This window comes from Centruroides sculpturatus, unplaced genomic scaffold (assembly GCF_000671375.1).
Source record: "Centruroides sculpturatus isolate CEXI.00-Female unplaced genomic scaffold, Cexi_2.0 scaffold2, whole genome shotgun sequence".
Classification (NCBI taxonomy): Eukaryota; Metazoa; Arthropoda; class Arachnida; order Scorpiones; family Buthidae; genus Centruroides; species Centruroides sculpturatus.
The window spans coordinates 940137-967614 of record NW_019384369.1 but is presented as its reverse complement, the minus strand read 5'-3'; the positions used below and the strand labels follow the sequence as shown (position 1 = coordinate 967614).

Here is a 27478-nt window from a genome sequence, read left to right as displayed (position 1 = left end):
CTGCATTAAATTCCTGAGTAAAGCATTCCAAACAAATTCAAAAGTTGTTTCCTTCCAGTCCATGAGAGGCACTAGTCTACAGATTAAAATGTTATGAAGTGTTTGCTTTTCCATATTTCATTTTTTCTTTGATGATATTCTGAAAATTTTGAAATTTTAACAAGTCTAACATAGTGAATAACTGCTTAACTTGTAAATACATAAACCAAGCACATTACTATTTTACTACTACATAACTTCTGTGCCCTGATGGATATTGAAATTCTATTTATATACAAAATTAACTTGTTTAACTCAACAGATCTTTAAGACAAAGAAAATCTATGACTTCATAACAGCAGCACAACAATTTCATAACATTACTTATCCTAATATTTTTTTGACTTCAGACTGTAAAAACATGAAGTGATGGTGTAAGTTCTGCACTTACTATAGTCACAGAAATGGCATCAGTCACTTTATTGTGCCTTTAACAGATTGTGTTAACAACCACAGTTAAAGTAACTACTGTATTTTACGGACTATAAGACACACTTTTTTCTTCGAAAAATTGCCTCCAAAATTCAGGTGCATCTTATACTCTAAATTAATATAAAAATGTCCAGTGTTTGATTTAAAATTCCCATGTCTTAAAAATGGCCATATATTTGATGTCGCAGGAAACCTATCTCTATCTGGCAACATTGAATTCAACTGGCAGCAGCAGTGCACCGATGCGACGAACATGAGTTGTGGGGTGTCGGGATAGAATCATCTGGACATACGATTCCTGTGCTTTTTCTCTTTTCAAACAACAACGGTTGTCGCCATAGAAACTCGGATCATGAGACAACCGGTGGTTCTGAATCCACGACCGCAAATTGGCCAGTGACCATTGTAAGATCAGCAGACGTCCGATAGTGCTACTAAGCGTTGATTGATCCACCAATCAACGCTTAGTAGCACTATCGGACGTCCGCTGATCATACGATGGTCGCACAATGATCACTGGCCAATCCGCAGTCGTGGATTCAGAACCACCAGTCGTCTCGTGATCCGAGTTTCTATGGCGACAACCATTGCTCGTTTGAAAAGAGAAAAAGCGCGGGAATCATATGCACAGATGATTCTATCCTGACACCCTGCAACTCATGTCAGTCGCATCAGTGCATTGCTGCTGCCAGTTGAATTCAATGTTACCAGATAGAGATTAGTTTCCCACGGCATCAAATATATGGCCATTTTTAGGACGCGAGAATTTTAAATCAAACATTGGACATTTTTATATTAATTCTGAGTATAAGACGCACTTGAATTTTGGAGGCAAATTTTCGAAGAAAGAAGTGTGTCTTATAGTCCATAAAATACGATAACTCTTATCACATCTAAAGCTTATTAATTAATTAATTAATTAATTAATTATCATTCTCAAAATACTGTATATTTTATTCGTAATATGTGAACTATTATGTTAAATTTAATATGAAATTAAAAACTAAATAAAAGAAAAATTGATTAGTTTCATTAAAATAGACTTGCAAATTAACTGTATCTGCATTACCAATGATTAGTCAGAATAATCAGGAGTACTGTATACTATATTTGTTTAACCAACCTTAACTTATACAAATTTGTTAAGGAATAAAAAAATATTGTTAAACTTCTTATGTAATTTTTCATAAATAGTGTAAATAAAGCCCCATTATGTCTTTTAAATAACTATCATCACTGCATTCTCTATTCATAACTGCCTCAAAAACTTTCATCATTTGAAAATTCTACATATGTGCATATTGCTTCAGTTCATTTGTATCTCTATAGCCTTTTGCTATTCATTGTGCCTAGATATGCTTTCCTTTACCTATTACTTTCTAATTTCTTCAATACTAAATGTATATTAAACTGTTCAGTAATGTCCATTAATTTCTTCAATTCTTTCTGCTTTAAATCAATGTATTAGCTGACATTTATTCCAAGTTAATTCAGGAATTAAATTTTCTAGCTTTTGTTATATTTAATATACAGATTTATAAACTAATTAATTACACTTTGTATAATATAATATTACGAAAATATTTACTTTTTTTAAACAGTTCTGTCAAAATTTTAAGAATGTTACTAATTCTGTAACTGATATAACAAAAATTTTAAGTTAGAATTTACAACTGTTCAATAATATAGCATCAAATGAGGAAATCAAATAATAAGTTTTAATTAACATAAATTTCAGGTAAAAACTTTGTAACTTGTAATACCAAGTATGAAATTTTAGTTATCATTTATAACAGAACAGCTAAATTCTTTCGGATTTTATTATATATTATATAATGTATTTATTTCACTTGGGGATATATTATCATTTCTCAAACTTCATTACTAATTGTCCACTAGTTGTAGAGAAATTTAAAATTTATTCTTCATTCATTTTTGTAAGAGCTGAACTTAGTGAAATGGTTTGTTAAAATTTTTTTGGGGGAAAAATTTTTATTTGTTTTTTGTTTAGAGAGATAAACAACAAACTGACATTTTAAAGAATAACAAAATTCTTTTTCCACGGACTTATTTCCTGGTTGAAGATGATACATCGAATGTGTCACCCGGAATCTACAAAAAGAAGAAAGAAAACACTATTGGTCAGTGGTGAAAAAATAATCCTAATAAGGCAGTGGAAAAAACCCAATGATGGCCCCTTTATAAAAAAGGAGGGGTCGATGCATCAAAGACAGTCTCCAGAGTTAAGTTAACTGTAGGATTACGTGTGTGGATTAGCCACTGCCAGTGACTGTTCTAATCACCACTGTGCGGGAAGACCATCGCCTACGAAACCTCATCATTCAAAAGAACTGTGTGCCCTCTCTAGATTCAAGGACTAAATTTCCAACCATCACAACTTATATCAAGGTATTTATCCTCGCGCAAAGTAAATGTACACACTCTCTCTCATTAGTACTTGTTATTGGGAAAATAATAGCTACGTTAATTGTAATCCAACATGAATTGTATATAGCTAAAGTAGAATAATAAATGGGTATTATGTATATAAAGAAATTCTGTAGAGTGTAATTCCTCTGATTCTCTCCTTCCGCCTCCATCCTGGAACCAAAAATCCGCACGCGCAACCGTTCACGAAAGGAAAATTAACAGCCAATATTCTTTTTCTGTGTTTGTTCACAAGACACAGTGGTGTCATCCTGACAGGGTGCTAAAGAGGTGCTGACCCTGCAGTCACATTTTCATTACGTTAAAAAGTAACAGTAGCTGAATGGGTGTTTTAACAAATGCAATTCACGATTCAAGACTTACCATCAGCTTCCTTACAACAATATAATTCAACAAACAGTTACTGTTGTAAACTGTTCATTTATAAGCATTTATTATTGTGATTTACAAAGTGAGGTCCACACAGAATGGAACAAAAATTACTCACCAGTATCGTATAACAGAGTGATTGGGTCTAGGGTCAATACAAGACTATTGTCCACAGACACTTCCAATTCTCTCTTTCCATTGTTAAAAACAGTTGTGCAATCAATAATGACCACCACAAAGTATATTATCACAAAGATAACTAATAAATTTATTGTACTTATTACACATCAATAGTTTGATTTGTTTCACAATACTTTTTTACAAATAATTATAGGAATAATTACAGAAACAGAATCTAGACCCATCATAACTTTAGATGCAGCTTATTAATATGATAATGATAACAGTAGTCAACTATTTATCCAAAGATAAGAATTAAATGACTTATGGTTAAAACTAATTTTATTTCATAATTTATCTAGTTTTAGTAACAAACTTGTTTTATAACAGGTCATTTAATACATGAAAATTTTATAGTCAGCATGATAAAGACATCATGTCTGACATTTACTATATTAGTTCAGTTTATTAAGAGTAGATATACAACCTAAAATTGAGTCAAATTTACAATGTAGTATGGTCAGTCAAACACTTACTATATATAGATTATACTTCCTAGTAGATAGTAAGTCTTAATTTACATGATTGATCAAGTCATTTTAAAGCTTTCTGTGCAAGTTAAAAAACTGTATGTGAAATGATGCTCAGATATAATGTACAGATGCCCTTTGACTTGTTCAAACAGCCTGGTCTTAAGTTTGATATAAAGGGAGTCTCTTCTTTAAAACCTAATATATCCGTGCTTGAGATGAAATTAGATTTACACTCTGATGAACAATGAATGCTTTGATTAAATTATTCTATCAGATCAGCAGAATTCTTTCCTAGTAATGATATGATGCAAAATAGCAATTTTTAGCATCTGAATATTTTTAAATAGCTAAATATAACTTTTTATATTCCATTGCCAATAGATATATTTTATAATAGGAAAACAATTTTTATGAATTTAATAACTTAATGAATTTATACTTTATCATACCAAATTTTTAAAATTTTCTTAAGAGCTATATAATATTGATCTCAATACAAATATTTTAATTTAATACAATTATTATTAGCAATCTTTAAAATATTTAAGAAAATTAAATGAAAGAAAAGTATAAAATGTTAATTGTGTAAACTATGTAAGAAAAGGAAGCTCTTCTTCTGGTAACTGAATACAATTATGTGTAAGAAAAGAATTATCTTGACTGCGTAACTTTTTTATAAGTAAAAGTTGACTTTGAAGCAAATTTCTTTCAAATCAACATGTTTCATCTAACATTCATAGGGAATGTAAGATAGAAATCTAAGTCAATAACCAAAAAACAAGCAAAAGACCAATCATTTGAAAAGCAAATGTTTTTGTCCATTTTTAGAAGGACATCATCAGGCTGTGTTCTAATGTGGAATTGCATAATTTTCAAACATCATAATTTCTATGTTTCCGTTGCTGATTGGAGGATAGATGACTATTGCTAATTGATGGAAATGAAGTGAATATAATATTGTAAAGATTGTGAGATTTATGTAGAATGGATATATATTTTCCACAGATTTGAGATTGTGCTATCTTCCTTATAGTTGATGGCTTGTTCTCTTATAGCTGACTTGTAAATTTCCATTAACTCCAGATAGCTGATGTGTGATCTATTTGCTATTTTATGTAGGATTTTAGTCCGAGTGAAATGGAGTTCCAAGTTTGTCTCAATATATTCTGATAGAATGATAGATAATAGGCCTTTAGTTACGTTTGCTCTGCATTCCATTATGTGGGTAGCAAAATGCTAATATGTGGCTCCTACATACTCTAACTCTCTGTTGAATCTATGATCTGTAAGGGGAGTGGAATATACCCCAGGAGTGTTGCTACATCAGCAAGTCTGGCATTTCTAATTAGATTAAATATGGAGGGACACCTTTTAAAGGTCATGTTAAGGTAGTTGCAGGCTCTTTCTCTGTATAGAGGAGCTAATGTTGCATTGTGCATTACTACTTCATATGTATCCATAGTGGATTGGGAGAAGTGTTTTACTGATGCATAATATAATGTTCAATGAGCCCACTGATGATGTTATGAATCCATGTCTGACCACCTGGTTTATAATGATGCAAAATTCCTGTTCTGTTTGCCTTGGAACCGATGTGTATTGTGTGTGTAAAGAGATTGGGAATTTTGCATCATTATACAGCAGGTGATGAGACATGGATTCTATAAGAAAATCATCTATTCTGCAATCAGTAATGGCAAGATAGAAATTATGTCCATTCAAAAATCATGCAATTCCAAATTAGAACATCAACCTGACAATGACGATTTAATAACGGTTAGTTGGTTGGATTTGGGGTTTTGGTGGCACAAGAGCCTAGGTAGGCCAGAGTGCCAGATCTAACCAAGTCTTTTAGGTTTTAATATTTAAAAATAAATGAAAATGTTTGCTTTTCATTTGAGTAGTTAGGTTTATTGATATTAACCAGTAATTTGTTGTTGTCTTTTGAATGTAAGAAACCTTCACTTACTAATCTATCTATCTATTTAGAAAGTATGCATATTAAACAATATAACGTATGTTAAATGAATTCAAGTTATTCATGTTATTATTCTACAGATAACGTGAAAAGTTTAGAACATACCAAGATACTTGTTATACAAGTTCATTAAATGTACTACTCACAATTCCTCAGACTGGAGTGGATTTATAATTCAAAACCTCTTAAATAAAGTTGCATATCAAATTTAAAACTGGAGACACATTCAATAAACAGAACAGTTTTTAAATCATGGAATTAGCGATGTTGTTCCAAGTGAATTCCAATTCTAGAACAATTGATCTGATGAAGATCCAGATGGAGGATTGAAAATGTTGGTCATTATAAAAATGATAGGTTACTGGAGATTTATTTAAGAAGGTTCTCTAAGAGGTTTTGAAGTTCCTTAAATATAAATCCAATTTTAATTACTTTCTTGAGTTTTCTACAAAGTTTTTTGCATTTTGTATGACAAGTTTTATGGCATGACAATGATGTTAGTTTAAATAGTGGAATTTTCATAAAGGAATAGGCAATTCATATACATATTAACTATGTACCAATAGTAACAATTTCTATTTGTAGTTAAATTTTAATTTAAAAAAACTATTGGCTATTCAATGGCTACTTTTGAGTTAGTGATATTTGCATGGTGGTGTTTTGAAATGGTACAGTACCTTATTGATGTTATTATCAAGTGTAACCAGTGAAGAATAATAACTGATTTGATCCTAATGTTAAATTATAGAGGTAAAAATTAGATTATATATATACAGTAAGACCTGCTTAATGCAGGGGATGCACTCCTAGATGACAAAGTGCTAAACAAAACAGTGTTAAATGAGGTCATTTTAACATAGAGTAAATAGAGAAAAGGAAGCATGCGACCAAAAATAAACAGATTTTACTTTAATTTTAAGTTATTTTTATATTAATTTGTATAATAATATATGTTAAATAACACAAACATATGCACACAGAAATGTAAAGTCATTTTTTGTGATGAAGGTCCTGACTTTTCTGAAATTCTTGTTTATTGCTATAAAGTTGTGTAGTTTGATTTGTTACTTTCTTTTTCTTTTGTTAAGCAAATGTTGATAGCAGGAGATCACATCCAAAATGCCTCGTCTAGCTTTTGCACTCCTTTCAAAATCTGGATCATTTGCTACAACAATTTTTGATCAACAATTTTGGTTATCTTGCCAAACTTTTATTAAGGAATTCTGTAGAGAAATTCTTTGGGTTCTTTGTTTTCAGAATCATTTTCTGATTCTACATGAATTCATTGTTCTGCCAGTTTTTGAATGTCATCATTGGTAAGGCTGTCACCAGAAACATACAGTAACTCCTCAATATCCTGCTCATCTACATGTCCTAGAACCGCTGTATCAATAAGGTTGACAATTTAGTCAATTTAACGATATAGTGATAGGTTCTTCTCATTGAGAATTCTTGGATACCTTCAGCCATAACTTCTTTCACCCTTTGTTCATACATTTATCAGTTAATCCTTGCCAAGTGAAGTCAATATTGCCTATAGCATCCATAATGTTATATTTTTTCCAAAATTGCACAAAACAAACATAGATTTAAGGGAAGTACAGCACTATGACAAATTACCACCTTTTGCTGATGGTTTGTGTTTATAAATAATCGTTTTACATAAAAATCAATGAAATGCCACAATAATTTGAATCAGAGTAAATTTTGAGTTTTTTAAGGCTTTGAACAGACTGCATTACAGAGTGTAGAGTTATCAAGAGTCAAGTTTCTGAGACTCTACTGTATAATAAAAAGTTTCAATAAATCTAATTACATAATTATATATTATTCTGTAGGCTGTTTATTACATATGTTTTGAAAACCATATGTAATCCCAATCACTGACCAGATTACATATGTTCAGGAGTTAGAGTTGACTCATGGGATATATGTCCCACTGGTGTTTTATACTATTATACAACGTGCTATTCTATTTAACTGCCCCACCAACACTAGTTTGAATTTTAGGCAACATTTTCCAGTCTATTACTAAAAAATAGTATCCATTTACAATCCAATTGGGGACACATTTCAGAACAGTGAAAAAGGGATCTAAAACTGATTGAACTTTAATTATCTTTTAAAATTTACTTATCTATAAATTGGTGATATTATATTATCACATTAATAAAATTGTTCTATTCAAAGATTGATTCTACGATCAAATATTAAAAATTGGCAAAAATACAGTGTGTCCCTGAAAATCAGGTCCTACCTGGTCATTCCTCTTATATAGAAGTTCAGCAAAAATCTGATGCAAACTACCATTAAGTAATCTTAGCTATTACAACATGTATCAAAAGATAAAAAATATAAATATATAATTAGTGTTATTTTATTACATGAATTTCTTCTGTAAATTTTATCAGTTGTCCACTTTCATCATAAATCATAGTAATCTTTACACTGAAAATTATTTTTCTTTCCAATATTTACAAATTTAAATATAACCAATCCATTTTCAAGACTAGTACAAAAAGTTTTCATGATAAACCTAACTTTTTCTTTATATTGTCTGCAAAATTTTTACAAGAACTTGTATCTCCATTTTGAATTTACCATCTAATCTACCAATAATCTACCAGCAAAACTTTATTATTTTTTAAATAATGTATTGAAGTAAATAATCATCAACATTGCATAATAACAAACTTCTGAAGTTAGTTTAATGTTTCTCCTGAAAAATATGTTCAAAGAAGTTATAAGGTTTTACTCACCAACTGATGATATACAGATATTGTTGATTTTTTATAGCAAGTAATAATTTATTCTTAAAGAAAAAGCATTTATGAATTATTATTATTATTAGTATTATTATATAAAGTTGGATCATCACAAACTATTTACTGAAATACAATGATGAGATCTGAATCCAAAAAAATAATTTTTATATTCAAGAGATTAAAAAAAATTCTCTCATAATTCTTTGAAATATATAACAACAGAAGCCCAAGAAATTAGATCAAGGAGTTTATTGATTTGCTAAATGTTTATTCTCATAAATATTTGATTTTAGTCTTATTGAAGCTAACAAGAAAAACAGGCTTGGATGCAGTCAAAACATTGATAAATCACATGACCAACTAAGTGCTACTAGTCAGATCTATCTAGCAGTATACTGTGGTGTTACAGTAAATATTCTACAAAAATTACATATACAAGAATATCTCATATCATATTTATATTACAAACATATTTTTCATTTCGTTTAAACTTATAATAAAGTAAAATAGAATAAAATTTTACTTTTTTTTTTGAGTTTATATAATAATACAAGCAAAGTATTTTTANAATATGCAAAGCTTTTTTTTCAGTTTACAGCAGTATTTATTACACAAAATTTAAGTAAAGCTTAACATGCCGATCTTGCCCCGATCTCCCCTAATTAATGACGATCTGTACAAAGATGCACTAAAAGAATTATATGAGTTAATATTATTAATTTTCACGGTACCATCTACCAGTGCGTCTATTGAGTGCAGTTTTTCAACCATGCAGCGAATTGATACATTGGCAAGGAACACTCGGTTAGAGGAAAGATTGTCGTCATTAGCGTTGCTTTCGATAGAAAAAACAGCTTTTAAATACTTTAATGGGATAGACGACGCGCGATTTTTATGAAACAGTAATTAACTACTTACACAAAAATATCTCATATATTTATATTACGAACATATTTTGTGTTTCGCTTAAACTTCACACATTTTAAAGTTTTACTTTTTTTCGAGTTTATATAATAATACAAGCAAAGTTAAGTATTTGCTTTAATATACTGTAGTTAAAAAAAGTGAAATAAAATATAATACTCCATATATAAAAATACATATCATTTCAAAATCAAGGAAATTTACAACTCGATATAAATAAACATGGTTTTTTAACATTGCATTAATCAATATTTAAATACATACATTACATAAAATAATTATATTTAATTGCATTGTACAATAAACAAACATTTAATACACTATGCTTTTAAGATAAAATTAATGTTAACTTTAATAATTTCAAATATAATGTTAATTTGATTCTAATTTTTTAATTTTACAGCTTGAGGATGTTTTCTGAGATTGGAAATCACTTATCATTTTAACAAGATTATTCAGCATAATTTTACAAACTGTAAAGTTTATGTTTTTTAGTTGAATTTGCAAAGTAATTTTGCAAAGACAGTCATCAAAAAGATTATATGATGATAGAGATAAATATTGATTAAGTTGAATATTACTAATCTTATGCAGAATGTAACTGATGTTTTGTACTTAAAAATGTGTCCTGAAATTTATTAATTATTGTTTGCAATGTGAACCAATAAACAGCAATAGCACATTCAGTAGGCATAGTTAATTTTTCTCTATCAACATGAAATATCAACTCATTAGGAAATTGAACTGCTACTTATTTGATTCAAGCCAATTCTGACAAATGATACATTTCTTTTTCATTAATTCTTTTTTCACTGTATAGCCTGCAATATAGGTTAAAATTGGTAACAGATTCAAGTACATTTTGGAAGGAAAATTCATTCTGACATATTGTATAAATTGGTCTATATTAACAGAATTTTTAAAGTTTTCTTTGCAAGGTAATACTCTTTTTAATTGAATATAACAATCTTTATATTATAAAATTAAAAAGCTTTTAAATCTTAATTTTTTTTTCACTTTATAATAACTGCATGTAATAATTAGACCCACTTAACTGCCTGTAACATCCAAATCGTTCCTCTATGTTATCATTCTGAAACTTTGATAACAGAAGATAGTCTAAATTGTAATTAGCAAACATATATGAAATTAGTTTTACAAGGGACTCATTTGTTATAATTCATACCTGAAATGTTTGAGATGTTAATGTGTCTGATACAGACAAAGTTAATTTCCACTTTTTTAGCCATAAAATCATCTGATTAAGAAATTCAATTTGTAAAATATTTTTTTTTTTTTATTGGTTCTCTAAATTTATCATTAAATCTTTGACCTTCAAAAGTATGACAAACATTTACAATTTTCCACCAAGTTATAAATATATGCAAAAAAGTGCATGTATCTTCATATCCTGGAAACATACTGGGATTAGTGCTTGCAATACATCTCAAACCAGAAACATTTTTTCATAAAATATTTGCAATGCTAATTTAATATTTTGTTTTTGAATATTAAATAGATATAATACTTTAATTGAAAGTAAATGCCCATATTTCACTATTGCTCTAACATCAAAGATGTGCTACGAGAAATCCAACGCATCAAGCGCCTTGCCACAGCCCACGGTTACAACTGCAAATTTATTGATAGGCTTGCGCAAAAAATTCATAGATGCTTAACAACTGAAGATGTCAATTCCAAACCTCTAAAGCAACAAAGTAAGCGCATTACCGTCAATTTCAACCCTAGAATGAGCCAAGCCTTTAAATTCATAGCAAAAATGGTCAATGCTACTCTCGCATACAAATGCATATGATTTATAAACTTCTGGTTAATACCAAGGACAATTGCAGTGAAGCCAGGAGACCAGGAGTCTATACGGTCCCACTAGAGGACAGCAGATCTAACCCGTGCAAAAAACTAACATACATTGGCTCAACCAATAGACCACTTAAAAAGAGGATAGCTGAACACAAATACGACGCATACAACAAAAAGTTCACTTCCATCCTAGTCCAGTTTGCAAGCGAACCTAGTATAACGACCAAATGGGAAGAGGCGAAGATTATTATTCCTACGTATGACAATAGCAAGCTTACAGCAGTTGAAACCATTGAAATATTTAAGCAATACCTCAAAGATAGTTGTATCAACAGCAGAGATGCAGACTCACTCTCCTCCGCATGGAAATCACTCTTCAATAACCCCTTAAACTAAATAGACCAACCCACTCTCACCTGGTGCAACCATTAGCGCTTTTTTACTTGTCGCGTTTATTTTTCCAATTCTGCTTTCCAAGCATAGCACCTTTCCCATCTATGGTCGTTCGCATGCCTTTTCTTATTATATCATAAGTTATTTAACGACATCAGCATCGTCTATGCTCCATTATCAACTCCCCATTAACCCCCTATCGTGATAGTGCATCTTCTTTACGTTGCACAGTTATTTTCCAGTTTTATTTCCCAACTTTAGCTATTATCCCATCATGAACTATCTGCACACCTTTCATTTTTACCGAAAGAAAAACTTTAACGCCCTTAGTATCGTCTATACTTTATCATCGATGACATCACTAGTAAGACAATACCTATGTAAACATTGACACCATTTAAATTTCTACCAACCGATGCTCTAACAGACCACAGTGTACCCGAAGAAGGCCTATTAAGAAGGCCGAAAATGTTCGTACTCGTCTATAAACGGCTAGAAACAAGTGAGAAAGGTTTTGTCTTGGTCATCAAAATTAATAATAAGAACAGAGTCAAAAATAAAAAATAACTGTCTCAAACTACCTAACGGATTACTGTAAAATTTTATTAACTGAAAATAATTCAAAAGCTTTACAATTAACAATAATGTTATCTGCTATTAAAGAAATAACTTTAAAACCTATTTTTTTCAATTCTTCTAGAACTTTAAAATCCATTTTGTAAATTTTCAGCAGTTAAATTATATATTGGCATTATACTAATAACATCTTTATATTTAGATACAGTGCTAGATATCATAAATATACCTATGCTGTTTTTGCAAGTTTTGATGATTCATTTTCACTACATCCAAACATAGTATCACTTTTAAAATTTAATTGCTGCTCAATATACATTCCATCAAATAATAAATTTACAATAATTCATGACTTTTTAATACTTCATTTTATCTTTTAAATATTCTAAGCTACTTTCAATATTATCTATAACACTAAATTTACACATCAATCTAAATATATAAAATTGCTTGTCCTGACTGACTGACTCACTCACTGATTCATCATCGCCCAGAGCAGACCACTTAACCTAAGGAGGTGAAATTTGGTAGACAGTTAGGGTACGTCATGGAAACGCACACTAAGAAGGAATTTTTCAAAATTCCCCCGCGTAGGGAGAGGATTAAGGTTTAACTGGAAAAACGGCTTCTACTGCACTGTTTTAGATGCAATTTTTTGTTTTTATCTGCGTTTTAGTAGGGTATGCCATGGTAATGCACAATAAGAAGGGATTTTTCAAAATTCCTCGAGGGGGAAGAGGGAGAGGATTAAGGCTTAACTGGAACAACAGCTTCTACTGTACTATTTTAGATGCGATTTTTTGTTTTTATCTGCGTTGTGGTAGGGTATGCCATGGCAATGCACGCTAAGAAGGGATTTTTCGAAATTCCCCCGTGGGGAGAGAGGGAGAGCACTTAGTCTTCATCAAGTACTTAGGTGTATTAAATTAATAACATTTCAGACATTGTTATAAATATTTTTATCTATTTCGATTTTAAAAATGTTTGAACCGTTTTAGATTCAAATTTGTTATTGCATATTGGGTCGATTATAGAATGATTGTAAACGTTCCAGAAAATTGATCAATTTGAAAATGGTTTGTTTGATTCTCGGCAATTCTCATCATTCTCAGCGGTAGGTGTTATATAACAATTACTATGGTTATTGAAATACTGAATGTAAATGGGGTTTGCTTGCAAAACCTCCGCAGACGAAGTCGCGGGTAACAGCTAGTTTTCTTATATTCCTTGGGTGGGAAGATATAAACATTTACAGTGGTACCTCGGTATACGTCTGCTTTAGAATACGTCCAATTCGGAATACGTCCTGTTTGGACGAAACAAATTTTGCTCGGTATACGACTTTTGTTCGGTATACGACATAATTCAATTACACGCGCCATCAATGAACAAGTAGCACTATCGGTGTACTAGACCAAACTAGACGTTCGGGGTGCATCGGTTTATAACTTCATTAAATTTCTTCTGATTTTAATTCGTAAGTAAAATTTTATTATTTTTATTAATCACGAATCGCAAAAAGGCAAATGAAAAGTGACAGAAAACTAAAAAAAATGACTAGAATTACAATGGAACTGATGAAAGAGATTGTTGAGAAATACGAAGGTGGCACGCGTGTTCGAGATTTTAACTGTTGTTTACCGTATTCCGAGAACGACGATATGAACAATTGCGAAAAATAAAGATATTATTAAATCTGCTAACATTGCGAAAGGGGTTAAATCAATTTCTAAACAGAGATCGAAGACATTAGATCATGTCGAGAAATTGCTTTTGCTTTGGATAACTGAAAAACAGTGCTGGAGACAGCGTATTGGAAGCAATTATTTGCGAGAGAGCTAAAAAGATACACGCTGATCTCACAAAAAATCAAGCAGGAACTAGCCAGGAAAGCGAGGTGTTTAAAGCCAGCCATTTTTTTTACACGAGAACGGATTAATCATTTTTACATTACTTCTTATGGGAAAGGTTGGTTTGGTATACGTCCAATTCGGTATAAGTCCAAACATCGGGAACGGATTAAGGTCGTATACCGAGGTTCCACTGTACTTTATACAAAGTAATACATAGCATTATATGCAGAAGATGAATGAATGTAACTTATAGCAGGAAATGTAAATGTGTTTCCATAATATCTCCTACTAGCAGACCCCGCCACGCGTTGTTGTGGCTCAAAATGTATCTATTATAAATGTATAACACTTCCCCTGTCAGAGGGGAATTTTACAAAAAATTTCTTCTTAGTGTACATTCTCTTGACGTACCCTATTAAACGCAATCAAACACGCAAAAACCCACATCTAAAATAATATAATAGAAGTCAAGTTCTTCACGGTAAGCCTTAATTCTGTCCCTCTCCCTGTGGGGGAATATCAAAAAATTCCTTCTTAGTGTACATTCTGTTGACGTACCCTATTAAAACGCAATCAAAAACGCAAAAAACCGCATCTTAAATAGTATAAATAGAAGCAGAGTTCTTTACTGTAAGCCTTAATCCTGTCCATCTCCCCCAGTGCGGGAAATTTCGACACGTATATGATATAAAAACACGTGCGCATTCGAATGCAGCGTTGTGTAAAAATTTAAAAGGAATTGGTAGGAACAAACAAACATTACATTTTTATTTATATAAATAGATAGAAGATGATCCACTTTAGTTCATTTTCACAGAAAAGTGTAATGCCTCGCAGAAAAGCAAGCTTAGGGCGTCGTACTCGTAGCGCCATCTGTTGGACATAAAAGCCTTAACCTAGATTATATATTTTAATTTATATGAATGTTTAATGGAATAATATACAGCCTATGTCCACCCTGAGGTTCCATTTTAAATATTGGTAAAAGAATTTTTGAAATCGGATAAGTAGTTTCGGAGATTACCTGCTGCAACGAAACTTACATACATACAAACATTACCTCTTTATATATTAGTACTGTATAGATATAGATTATTACATGTTTTTTGTTTTAGCTAATTCTAACTGTTCACAAATAAATGATACTAAAAACCTTAATCTACTTAGAGCCTTTTTTATCCAGTACTGTTTAATAAAACAATGTTTAAAGACAAACGTTTTCAATCTAGGGGAGATCTTCCTCTGGTCAATGTAAAATGGAATGTGTTTTAGCATGTGGATTGAAGTTTTTAGTAGTAAGATGCATTCCAGTCTCACTGGAATGAAGATATATTCCAATAAATGATATTCTGGAATCTGTGTTATCAAAAGAAATTGACTGTATTAATTTGATTACATGATCAAGTTTCGATTCATTGTCATCAACATTATTAACAACATTGTTTTCAATAAAAATTAAATTATCTAAAACATTTTTTGAATTTAACATTAACAGATCTTTTGGAAGCTTACTTGGACTTAGTTTATAACTGTTAACATAAATATAAAAATTTAAACTGTTATCAATAGTAAGAGTGGCTAAAATATATGGTGAATCAACAGAAATGCTAATAAAACACAACACTAATTTTTGTTCATTTTATAATAATGACCAATTACTTTTTTCCTAAATCCTTATTTTGTAATGAGCTACAATGTCTTGGAGATTTGTAATTGTCCTATCTTATTTGTATTTTTTATATTCCAAAAGATCTTGTTTTTTGCGTCTTGAAGATTTCTCTTCTCCAACTGCAAGTCTTTTACATTTATTCTTTGTACTACTTAAATATTTAGATAAATTTGGAAAAAATGGTTAGAATGGCTCCTTCTTTTTAATTTTGGAATTTTTCTGGGAAATTCTTTTAGCTGACCATTCATTCATTTTTTTTCCCTATTCATTAGCATTTATTTACATAATTGTAATTACTTCACTTGATATTGCTGAGCATGAACAGGTTTAGAATACATTTAAAATACTAGTAGTAGTGAGTAGATGTGAGGCTGACACACCGAATAAAAGTAGAGTGAAAGCACAACTTGTGCGTGAATCACAGTATTAGAAAACAGAATACAGAAATATATTGAGGCTGTTGCTTGAGTTTTTACAGTATAGATGGACTAAACTAGAGTAATAAGAACTATATACAGGTGACCCCCGTATAACACGGCACTTCTATAGCACGGATTCGCTCTAACACGGTTCGAGAATTGGTACCATCCCCCGTATAACACGGTACTTTTATAGCACGGATTCACTCTGACACGGTTCGAGAATTGGGTAAAACCCTCGTACAACAGGAAATGTAATAAATTTTTACATACTTAAGTAATAATAGTTCACGAAAATTATTATTTTCGTGAACTATTAGTACTTAAGTATGTAAATTTTCTCTTCTCGCCTTCTGTCGATACACGTGGTCCTTCTCGAAACTTGTTTCAATGTTGCCAGATCGTGACGCTTCTGCTTTTGATGTTGCCGAATGTTTTCCCTTTATTTCATACTTGCTTTATTCTTCATAAGTGCTTAGCACCATATAAAGAAATTTATAAAGACCTTTTAACTAGAAGCAGGCAATCTAAAATTACATACATTTTGCAAAAGGTAAAGCATGGATCTGAAGATAATGCAGAAAAATGCTCAGTAAATAAGGATAACTTGCCAAAAATAAAACGCTCTCGGTTAATAGTGTTTTTAGTGATGATGGAGAAAACATTGTTTAATTTATATTAATATGTATCACTTAAAAAAATTTTAATGAAGATATTTATCTTAATTATGAAAATATACTAGCATGTTTTTTAATTTTTGGAACCTAACTCTCCTTTTCGTATTAGTTCTTTGTTTCGTATAACACGGATTCGCATAACACGGCAATTTTTTGGAACGTAACTACCGTGTTATACGGGGGTTACCTGTACATGAGTTACAAGAAGTTAACATTTGGCTTTGCCTGTTGTTTCTTATTGCTTAAGGCTATTTTATAGTTGTGGCTTTAAAGTGTCTACAAGATGGAGAAACATAGCGGCCCTGTGATGCACCAAATCTGCGTCACAGGGCCAGCAGTGATTTTTGCTGAGTAGTAATGTCCAGAGTTGGTTCCTTTCAAATTCTGTTTGTATCCAGTCAAAAATATAATGTAAACTGCTATCAAGTTTGTTGCAGATTGAACAGAGGTGGTTGTGATTCAGGGAAAATCTATTTAAGTAATAAAGCGGCCATGATTGTTATTATAGGTATTATTATAGGTCAGTTCTAATAATGTTTGACTCATCAAAATATTTTATATATATTACAGGGTTTTTTAATCTTGTCAAATCAGTGGGAATTTTTTGAAGCCAAATGTTTCTCAGTAGCTCTTTTGGTAAAGAAAAGGTAGAAAAAGTTTCCTTTTTACTTCTATAATTTGTTTTACAGCCACTAACACTATATCTTGGCATTATGAAAAATTCTGTAAAACAGTATATATCCAAATATTATTACTTTATAATTAAATTTACTTTTAAATATATGATGCACATATATACATTAAAATAATTAACTTTTACTTTACTTTTAATAAGTTTTAAACCAAATATTTAAAAATTACTAAACTAGTAAAATTCAAAAGAAATAGGAAATGACTAAAATGACTATTATTACTTGATATTTTGATTAAAAAAGATCAAAACTAAAATACAATCAAGTTATTAACATTTAGGCCTAACTACAAACATTACTAATCATAAATTTAAAAAGAATACTCACTAAGATATTATATAATGTTATAATCTTATATAAGTAAAACAACGAATTTTCTAAAACAAAACTGCTGAAAAAACTTCGTTACTTCTTTTCTTTTAACTGAAATTAACCTTTCAAAATTTAAATGTACAGTACATGTAGCAAAAAACACAACACAAGAGACTCTACACAGCACTAAGTTGGTCATGTGACTAAAAACACACCCAGGCCACCTTTTCAAAATCGCTGACCAAACAGCAGGCCAGGTTTTTTCAAACAGAAGTTCCTGATGCATGTGCACTGTCATTTTACAATGCGAAGAATAACGTGCATGCCGGTTCTAAATCAGTTACAGTTAGGGACTAGGGACTTGTGTAGGAGTAATGTAAGTAAGCTTAAAAAAAAAAGGGTTGACAGGTCGCGCACCACACGTCAGAATAAACATATCAACAAGGCAGAATTGCTGATTGAATTCTAACTGCATGATTTTTGAACAAATCATATACATTTCCACATGGAATTGTATTTTTGAAACTTGAACTTTAACATTTTTATTAGTTTTTTTTTGTTAATTTTAAAATTTAAATGTTGATAATCAAATTTTTATTTTTAAATTTAAATTTTATATTGTGTTTGTTTAAATTTATAACTTTCAAATTTGTAAATAGTGCTTTGTTCTCTTTTAATTTTAAAATGCTATTTTTGTATTCAATTTGTTAGTTTGTTCCATTTCAGTAGATTCTAACTGAGGAAGAACTATGAAAAGGTCAAAATCATTTTTATCATATTAAACTTATTGCTGGAAGTCAATGTGCTTCTATATACAGGGTGGGGCATAATGGAGTCCCACATTTATGAGTTGAATTTTAAAAAACCAGTACAAGAATATGGAGAAAACTTTTTTGAGTAAGTACATGTAATAAGGTTTATTTCGGTTAGGTTTTAAAAATGATGTCATCCAATGGGAGACGGTTGGTCCCGCTAGGTGGAGTGAACAATAAAGTTTTCAGTAGTCAACATGCTTGGGGAGCTGCTGGAAACCCCCGAAAACTTCACCAACAGCCTCTTCACAGCCCAAAAGTCACTGTTTGGTGTGCTTTGTCCTCTGTAGGCCCCCTTTTTTTTTTTAAGAGAATGGTGTCACTGTTACTGTGATTACAACTGATACTGCAACATGCTGGAGAATTTTTTACACTCCAAAATGGAAGAATATGACACAAGTGGCTTTTGGTTTCAACAGAATGGAGCCACAGCCCATCCGACCCGTCATTCTCGCACCATTTTGACAAAGATGTTCCCCAGTCAACCAGAAGCATTTGAATGACCCTCTCACTCCCGATTTGAGCTCCTGTGACTTTTTCTTATGGGGGGGGATCTTTCAAGAGAGGTTTTTAAACATTGCCCTTGAACCCTACAAGAACTCAAGGAGACCATTCATGAGGAAATTGCCAACATTCCTCCAAATATGCTGGTGAGAGATGAAGAAAACTTCAAGGAACGGCTCCAAATGTGCATCACCCATGAAGGCCAATATTTGAACATCATCATTTTTAAAACCTAACCAAAAAAAACCTTATTACATGTACTTTGAATAAATAAAGAGCTTTTTCCATATTCTTGTACCTTTTATTTTTAAATGCACCTTGTAAATGTGGGACTCCATTATACCCCACCCTGTATTACTGGAATGAAACTTAAAATTTAAATTACAAACAAGTGAAATTTATTGACTATTTCAGATTTCATTAGCACTGGGTCAATAATTGCCATAACTCTGTAAATTTTGATATTTCCCAATATCAGTAATAAAGAGACTACAACTTATGGATACAAATTCACTGAGTTCAGCATTAATAAAGTTCCTTTAGTATTAACACAAGCTCTTTCGATGAATGTATAATCGTCATCTTCAGGTGAAAAGAACAAATTTTAACAAGACAACGTGCAGGATGTTCCAAAGGAACAGAATATTCAAAATTCAAACAGGCGTCCAGAAATTCCATTAAGAACGTGAAATAATTTTTGATATGTTCGAAACTTTATATTTTACGATGCTAGCGGTGCATGCGTGGAAATGCTACGGCGTTGGTGATACGATGTTAGGTGCGTTTTGTTTTTTAGGCGCCGATATAAGGCAATCCACACCCCGGGTAGATCGAGGATGGGAACATTGCACGCTTCTGAAGTAGCCATGAGAAGCGCTTCCCAGATAAACACAAGCCTTCGATTGTTGCAGCATTTGATTATTTCCATTCTGGGCCATAACAGGTTGTATCCTTGCTCGAGAACTTTTTTAACTAGCTCTGTAGAACATCTTCCTTTGGCTATGTCATTCTGATGCTCAGCAAGGTGGGAGGTGAGCATTCTTGTTGTTGCTCCTATGTATCTTGTAATATTTCCCGTTACCGGATTTTCTAACTAGATAACTAGAAAATCTGGTATTTAGACAAATCACCATTTCTTCAGTAATGTTAAAACTATTTGAATCTTTAAGTAAGAATAAATTTAAAAACTCACGCCAATGTTGTATAACTTATAGATACAAATTCACTGAGCTTATTAACGCTGAACTCAGTGAATTTGTATCTATAAGTTATTTGAATCTTGTATGCTTAATTTAACAGATACATTCTGCTACTACTAAACTAAATCCTTTACAACACTTCTGTCTCTTTTCATTCTACTTCTTCTAAGTGATCTCACACATGCTACAATTTTGAAACATATAGAGCTTAAACAGCTGGATTTCACTATATATTGGACTTAAAACATACTTTTGATTCAGATCTTCTGAGCACCCTCTTTGATATCTTTAACACTGAATTTGATCTTGATCTAGCTTTCATTTCATGGCTGAGGTATGAATTGTTTCATGCTTTCCACATTAAAGTTGGTGATTTTTCTTTAGTGATTTTACTCCTCTTTGTAGTATAAAACAGGGCTTCTCCCTAAGTGTTTTGTTTTTCATTGCATATATTAACAAATGTTTTGCAAGTTTATAATCAAAGGTCATTGTTTATGCTGAATAAAACTGTTTTCGAGAACAAGTGAAAATATTCATGATAAGATGGTAACTGAGATTGATGTTAAGTTTTTATAAAAAATTGATGGGATTTCATCAGGACTCAGAAATGCTTGTAATGGCTTGAGATAATTTGTTGAATGAAAAAATAGATGAGTTTTCATAAACACTAGATTTTAAAGGGGAGTAAAAAACAGTTGGTGAAATAGAAGCAGGTTTTTTTTTAAAGTTAAGTGACCTACCGGATTATCAGACCATATTAAGACTGATTTTAATAAAATGCAAATTCATCATAGCTTGCTTTGGCAGTTTTGCAGGCCAATTACCTATCTAAACACAGTATATATTTCACACCTCCCCCTCACCACTTAGACTATGCCTAAGACAACAAGTTGATCATGACACATTTTTAGATAAAAAGTAGATCTTATGTACACAAAAGTTGGCCACCTCTGATCTATATTATTGATAACTGGAATCTGACTGCTCAATGCAATGATATATGCATAAAAATTTTGGATAATTATGTATGTATTTTTATAGATTTAATCAATCTAATTTAACTTTGAAGAAGATAATACAAAAACACAACGACAACATGATATAGATGAATACTTAAAAGTGAAAATATAAAATGAGTGCAATGCCTCTCCCAATCTAAAATTAACAGAAGCCTTATGGGCGTCTAGGAAGATATATATTGATTTAAATAAATCCATCCCAGAACTTATCCAAAGTTAAAAACAGTAACTTTGAAGTTTAAGTAGAAATAGAATGCATTCATGAATTAAATTCATGCATACATTAGTACAACAATTAATATTTCCTAATCCTTGAATTTTCTCAAATTTACTTTAAAATTTAAAGTTTTGTTTAAACAAAATGAACTAAAAACCAAAACAACAACCAGCAAAATTCATTACGGTATACTCTCACTAATCTCTTGTTAATTTCACTAAGTTAATTTTATACAATTTTGAATTATATACTAAATAGAATATAGAATATCAAACCTTTCTTGAAAAAAAAAACATATCAAAGTTATGTTTTTGTAAGATTTCTAGTTTAACAATTAAAGTAATTAACAATTTAAACCAATCCTAGCAGTTACAACATAGTGCTTAATAAAGTCCAACACAGTACTCTTCACATAATAATATGACTGAACCATCATCCTATCAAAGACTATTTGAGAGAACCAAAGTTGTGAAAATCAAACCTTTGGTTCTCTGTGAGAGATCTGGACTTTTTAAAAATGTTCCAAGCAAGTGTTCCAGGGAGCTCACATTTAAGAAGACATTGTTAACATAAGAGTGCAACCTTCACATACTATGATGGTTTTGGATAAGCATGCAATCCCATATATTATCATCATTCTACAGTGAATTTCCACCATGCAGCCAAAAACAGGACAATAGCATATTGAACTCATTTGGATGAATTTGGTAGTAATGATACCATCAGTATGTATACTACATGTTCCACATGCAATTCTGAATGCAACAAATATCTTACTAATCAGATGATTTGATCATTGACATTTTGTAGGATTACATGTCATACATGTGACTGCATTGCTGTTAAATGAAAAACTTTTTGATCATCCCTTATAGATATATATTCCAATTAATCCAAAACTTTCAATAATCTGAACAATCTCAAGTAATAATTAATCAAATTAGCAAGAATGTTGTGCAGTCCCATGCACAAGAGGATGAAAAGGGTGGAGTTTAAAAAATGCTTTCTCAAATTGTAGTAATAATAATAATTATTTTATTTTCCTTTATATATATATATATATATATATGTGAATATTTAATGAAATAAAAAATCATGTCATAACTATATCATTTTTCAATTTTTTCCCCTACACAGTATTAACTTATAAAAATAAAACTTCAAAAAGAAAAAACAGAAAGGCAGGCTTTAGGCTTTACAAAAGTTAGTAGCTTATTGGGCTACAATTTGAAAAATTGTAGACCTAAAAATTTCCACTGTCATCCATTCTGCCTGTCTGTCCTTCCTTCATCTTGAGAACGATATTAGATAGACAAAAGTTGAGACCAGATACAAAAAGCTTAGGAGAGGAGGCCCTGAGTAATTATACAAGAACTTCTGGTCTAGACTGGAGGTCAGGTGATTTCAATTCAAAAACTTCCCCAGAACAGAGTAACATAAATGACCAGCATGACACTATTATTATCAGGAAAAGTATGATGTACAGCAGCAAGACACTACTAATCTGAGATTGATAGCATATATTTTAAAAATTGCAGTCCTGCATTGTGACAATGTCACAATAATTTTTTTTGGTTAATTTTTACAATATAACTTACAGGTTTATTATGTATTTTTTTAATTTAATTTTTTAATTTTTCCCAAATGGGAAAGTAAATTCCAAAACTCTGATTTACACAACTTTGATGCACTGTATTTGTATTTTTGACCAAATAGTAACTAAATATTTCTTATATTCTTTGTTGACATATTTATATTAAAGAAAAGAAATGTTTATAATATTTAATATGTATTGAGTTAAATTTTTAATTTCATTTGCAATTTTGCAGCAATAGCACTTCATTAACAAGATACTTCAGTTAAATTTAATGAGTAAATAGCAAAACTTGACACTATAATTTGATAAATTAAATTTAATTTAATAAAATAAATCATACTAGTGTTGAAAGAATTTTTTCCAAATTTCAAAGTTTTACATCTTTTCTTTTTCCCAACACTTTTTGATCTAACTTACAAAGGTTTTCAGCTCTGTTGATGGACTGTCTTCAGGTATATCAGAACCTTTTCAAAAACCAAAGTTTGAATGCAGAGTTGTTCTAAATTCAAAATTATCAAATGGAATTCAAAACATTAAGAACAGATGACAAGTAACCAATAAAAAATGTACACATTCTTGCCATAATATATTGCGTATAAGATACAGTCGACCCCCCTATAACATGGTAGATATGTTCCATTCTTTATGAATCGATTTCTTACGAGTCCTTGCCAATCACAGCCCAACACGTGTGAAGTTTACGGACTACAGCTGTTTGAGAGGTTTTCTTCCATAAAATTAATCGATTCTAGACTAATTTGACTCAACATTTCCAAAATACGTATATTTTTTTAAGGAATAATCCGTATAAACTACGCTATAAACAAAAAATTGTAGGATTACTTACCAAGTGTGCACCACTCGACATCGCCATTGCTCAAGCTTGTTTTCGTTGCGGAGCAACGAACCAAACCGCGGCCATGATTTCTGATAAGTTATTTTTCTGCGAAAACTTCGTTGAAATTTGGAGACATCATTAATATAAATAATTTTTATGGCCATTGAATAAGAAATGTTTCTTTCACAAGAAATGTATAAAAGTACAGTACTATATTAGACTTACGGTACCTAATTTACATACTGTACAGACGATAGTAAACAACTTACTCGCGTAAACTTTCCGTAGCGTGGCGCTGGATGGCGGAGAGTAGTTCAGCTGCCCGATGACATTTTACCAAATTATAGGAGTTTTTTTACCAGGTTTGTACAGATACTGTTGCAATTTTTTCGCCGTCTTATAGGAATCATAATTATAGGAACTCGTGTTATAGGGGGTCTACTGTAAATACATCTAGAACAATCCTGCATTTGAACTTTGGAAAAGGTTCTAATACAACAATATACCTAAAAGCCCATCAAGAGGGCCAAAAACATTTGTAACTTAAATCACAATAAAAACAATAAATAACTTTGAAGTTTTATCTTATTTCCCTGTTTTAAGTTTTAATTTTTTCATTTATATCAAATTATAGCATACAAATCTCTTTTTATAGTTAATCTTTGCACATTTATTTTAACTAGTATAAAACAATGCAAATAAATTTAAGGATTAATTTTTTAATGTTGTTTCATATCTTTTTATTGAAACATCTTTGAAACTAGCTTCATTTATTTTTATTTCTTTATTAAAAGAACTATTTAATTATAATCACTTAATCAAATACACATCAACATCTGGTGCACATAGAATCAAGTTTTTCATACTCTTGAGCATGTATAGCTTTTTGAATAGAATGTATGAAGGAAATTTCTGAAAAATAATTATATGCATTAAATCATCGTGAATGTTGATTTTGTGCAACTTGTTCATTAACATTTCAAGTTTTTCAGTCTTAATGCATTATAGTCATGCACTGTATCATTGCCAGACCTGTTACATATGTATAAGCAAATCAAAAGATACAAAATGGACTATTATAAAATGTACAGTAATGTCTGCAATATAATTCATAAAATTCATCAAATTTTGTGGAAAAACTTCTGAAATCAGGATTTTTGAAAATCTGAAACCACTATAAATGAATTTCTACTGTAGTTAAATATAATAACATTTACTGTCATATGTTAAAAAATAGAGTACCTTGTAGCAATACTAGGAGAGATGTATGGAAGATTTTCTGATACTATACCAATATATTGACAATATTCCACAGCTAATTGTATTTCCTATAACGTCATGTCTTCCAGAGCTATTTATCAGCATGAAAGTGTCAGGACTTTTACACAAAGATCCAAGAATCTCTGCCAAGTCTCCTTGGGGTTCATATCCTTCAGTATAGCAGTTGTGATATCTAACATAGTGGTGCTGTCACTTACAAAACAATCTAAGACAGTGTTTTTCAACCTTCTTGAATATGCAACCCCTTTACAAGTTAAAAAATTCTGGCGACCCCCCCAGGGCCATATTAAAACTATATCAGTGATTTTAAAAACTACATATTTAATCTTCTTTCTTTAAATATTGATCGAAAAACCAATTGTACTGTAAAATAAACAGGCACAGCCTTCCCACTGAAATTCTAGTTTTTTTTTTATTTTAGTGTAGGACCTACAAACACTTGTCTTTTTCTTTCACGCGCAACCCCCATGTAAGGCTTTGCGACCCCCCTGGGGTCGCGACCCACAGGTTGAAAAACACTGATCTAAGAGAATCATTTTAATTTGTATAATGGTTTGATTAGTGCTGGTCTTCAAAAAAAATTTAAAATTAATGTTTTTGTTTACAGTTGATGAATAAAACAGGATTCTCATAAAAAATTTTATACTTGTTTTTAGTGAAGAGCAAATGTTTACATCATCCTAGCCAGGTATATAATGCTCAAGAAGAGTTAAGTCTGGCTTGTGGTCAATGGATGCTTTATGTTCCTTCAAGTTCTGAGCATTCTAATTGTATCTCCCACATAGTATGTTATTTGCTTGCTTGATGAGTGTCTTAAGGAAATTGTATACACCCTGAATTTTTATATATAAGGACGTGATCCCAATTGTTGGAAAGAATATGATAACCAATGATGAGGATACTGTAGATGCCTGGCAGATGATACTTGTTGAGTCGGTCTTTAGCATTGTGGAGGAGTGAGGTTCTGCTATTTCCTAGAGCATTACAATTCTGTTTATAGGGATAAACAAGCACACCCAGTATTAAGTGGTATGGACCTTAAATAGGGAAATCCTAGTCAACTAGAACAATTCATTAATCCTTAAGAAATTGTTAGAAGCAGGTTCCATCAGGTTAATAGAACAATATTATATACAAACCTGTCATGGTCTCTTAATATAATTAATACCCAATATGCATTAACTTTGTACATAAGGTAGTCTGCCCTCAAACACCTGTGATATCTCCTCTCTGGTAAATAGGTTATTTACAAATTCCATCAACTTATTGACCAATCTAGTCCTTAGAAGTGTGCTTTTACAATAAAACCCCATTGTACTGTATCTGATTTTCATGTAAGTTATTAATATGCTTAAATTTTGTACATTTCTGCATTTCAAATGTATTAGAATCTATAATTGTGTAAAGCTTTTTGGTCTGATGCAGTCTAGTAACAATCAACATTATTTTTCCAAATTTCAGCTGATGCTATTCTCAGAGTAGAGTCGAAACATTTTCTAAATAGAAAAATCTCTTTTAGTAACCTGAACTAAGCATTTATTCTCTCATTGTGTATGTGTGTGTTTGTATATAATGAGAAAACAAATGCTAGTTCAAAATATCAAAAAATATTTTTTATTAATATATAGTTTTTTACTAAAACTTAAATTAAATTAATGGATGATCAAATGAAAAGATTACTTGATAGTAGTAGTATTTGACAATGTTATGAGCCAGCTACCCACTATGCATTGCAAGAAACAAATGTTCATCTTTCTACTACAAACTCAAAGGATAGCATTTCTAACACCTTGCTGGCATTGCCAAGCTTACTCCTTAAAAGTTCACCCATACAATAACAATCAAATAATTAAAAATTATCATTTTATATTTTCAAATCTCTATAAATCAAAATATATATGTGTCATCACTCAGACACCAAAATGTTATACGTTAAGATAAATTTCAGAATTTAATAACATATTTTTATAGTTGTATATCATAAAAAATGT

At 31.0% G+C, this 27478-nt stretch overlaps 1 protein-coding gene across 1 annotated transcript in view; it reads right to left on the bottom strand.

Moving 5' to 3' along the window:
- Nucleotides 1–27478, bottom strand: part of LOC111613887 (exosome complex component RRP40-like) — a 73149-nt gene that overhangs the window by 45124 nt on the left and 547 nt on the right. The gene's annotated exons all lie outside the window — the stretch shown is intronic.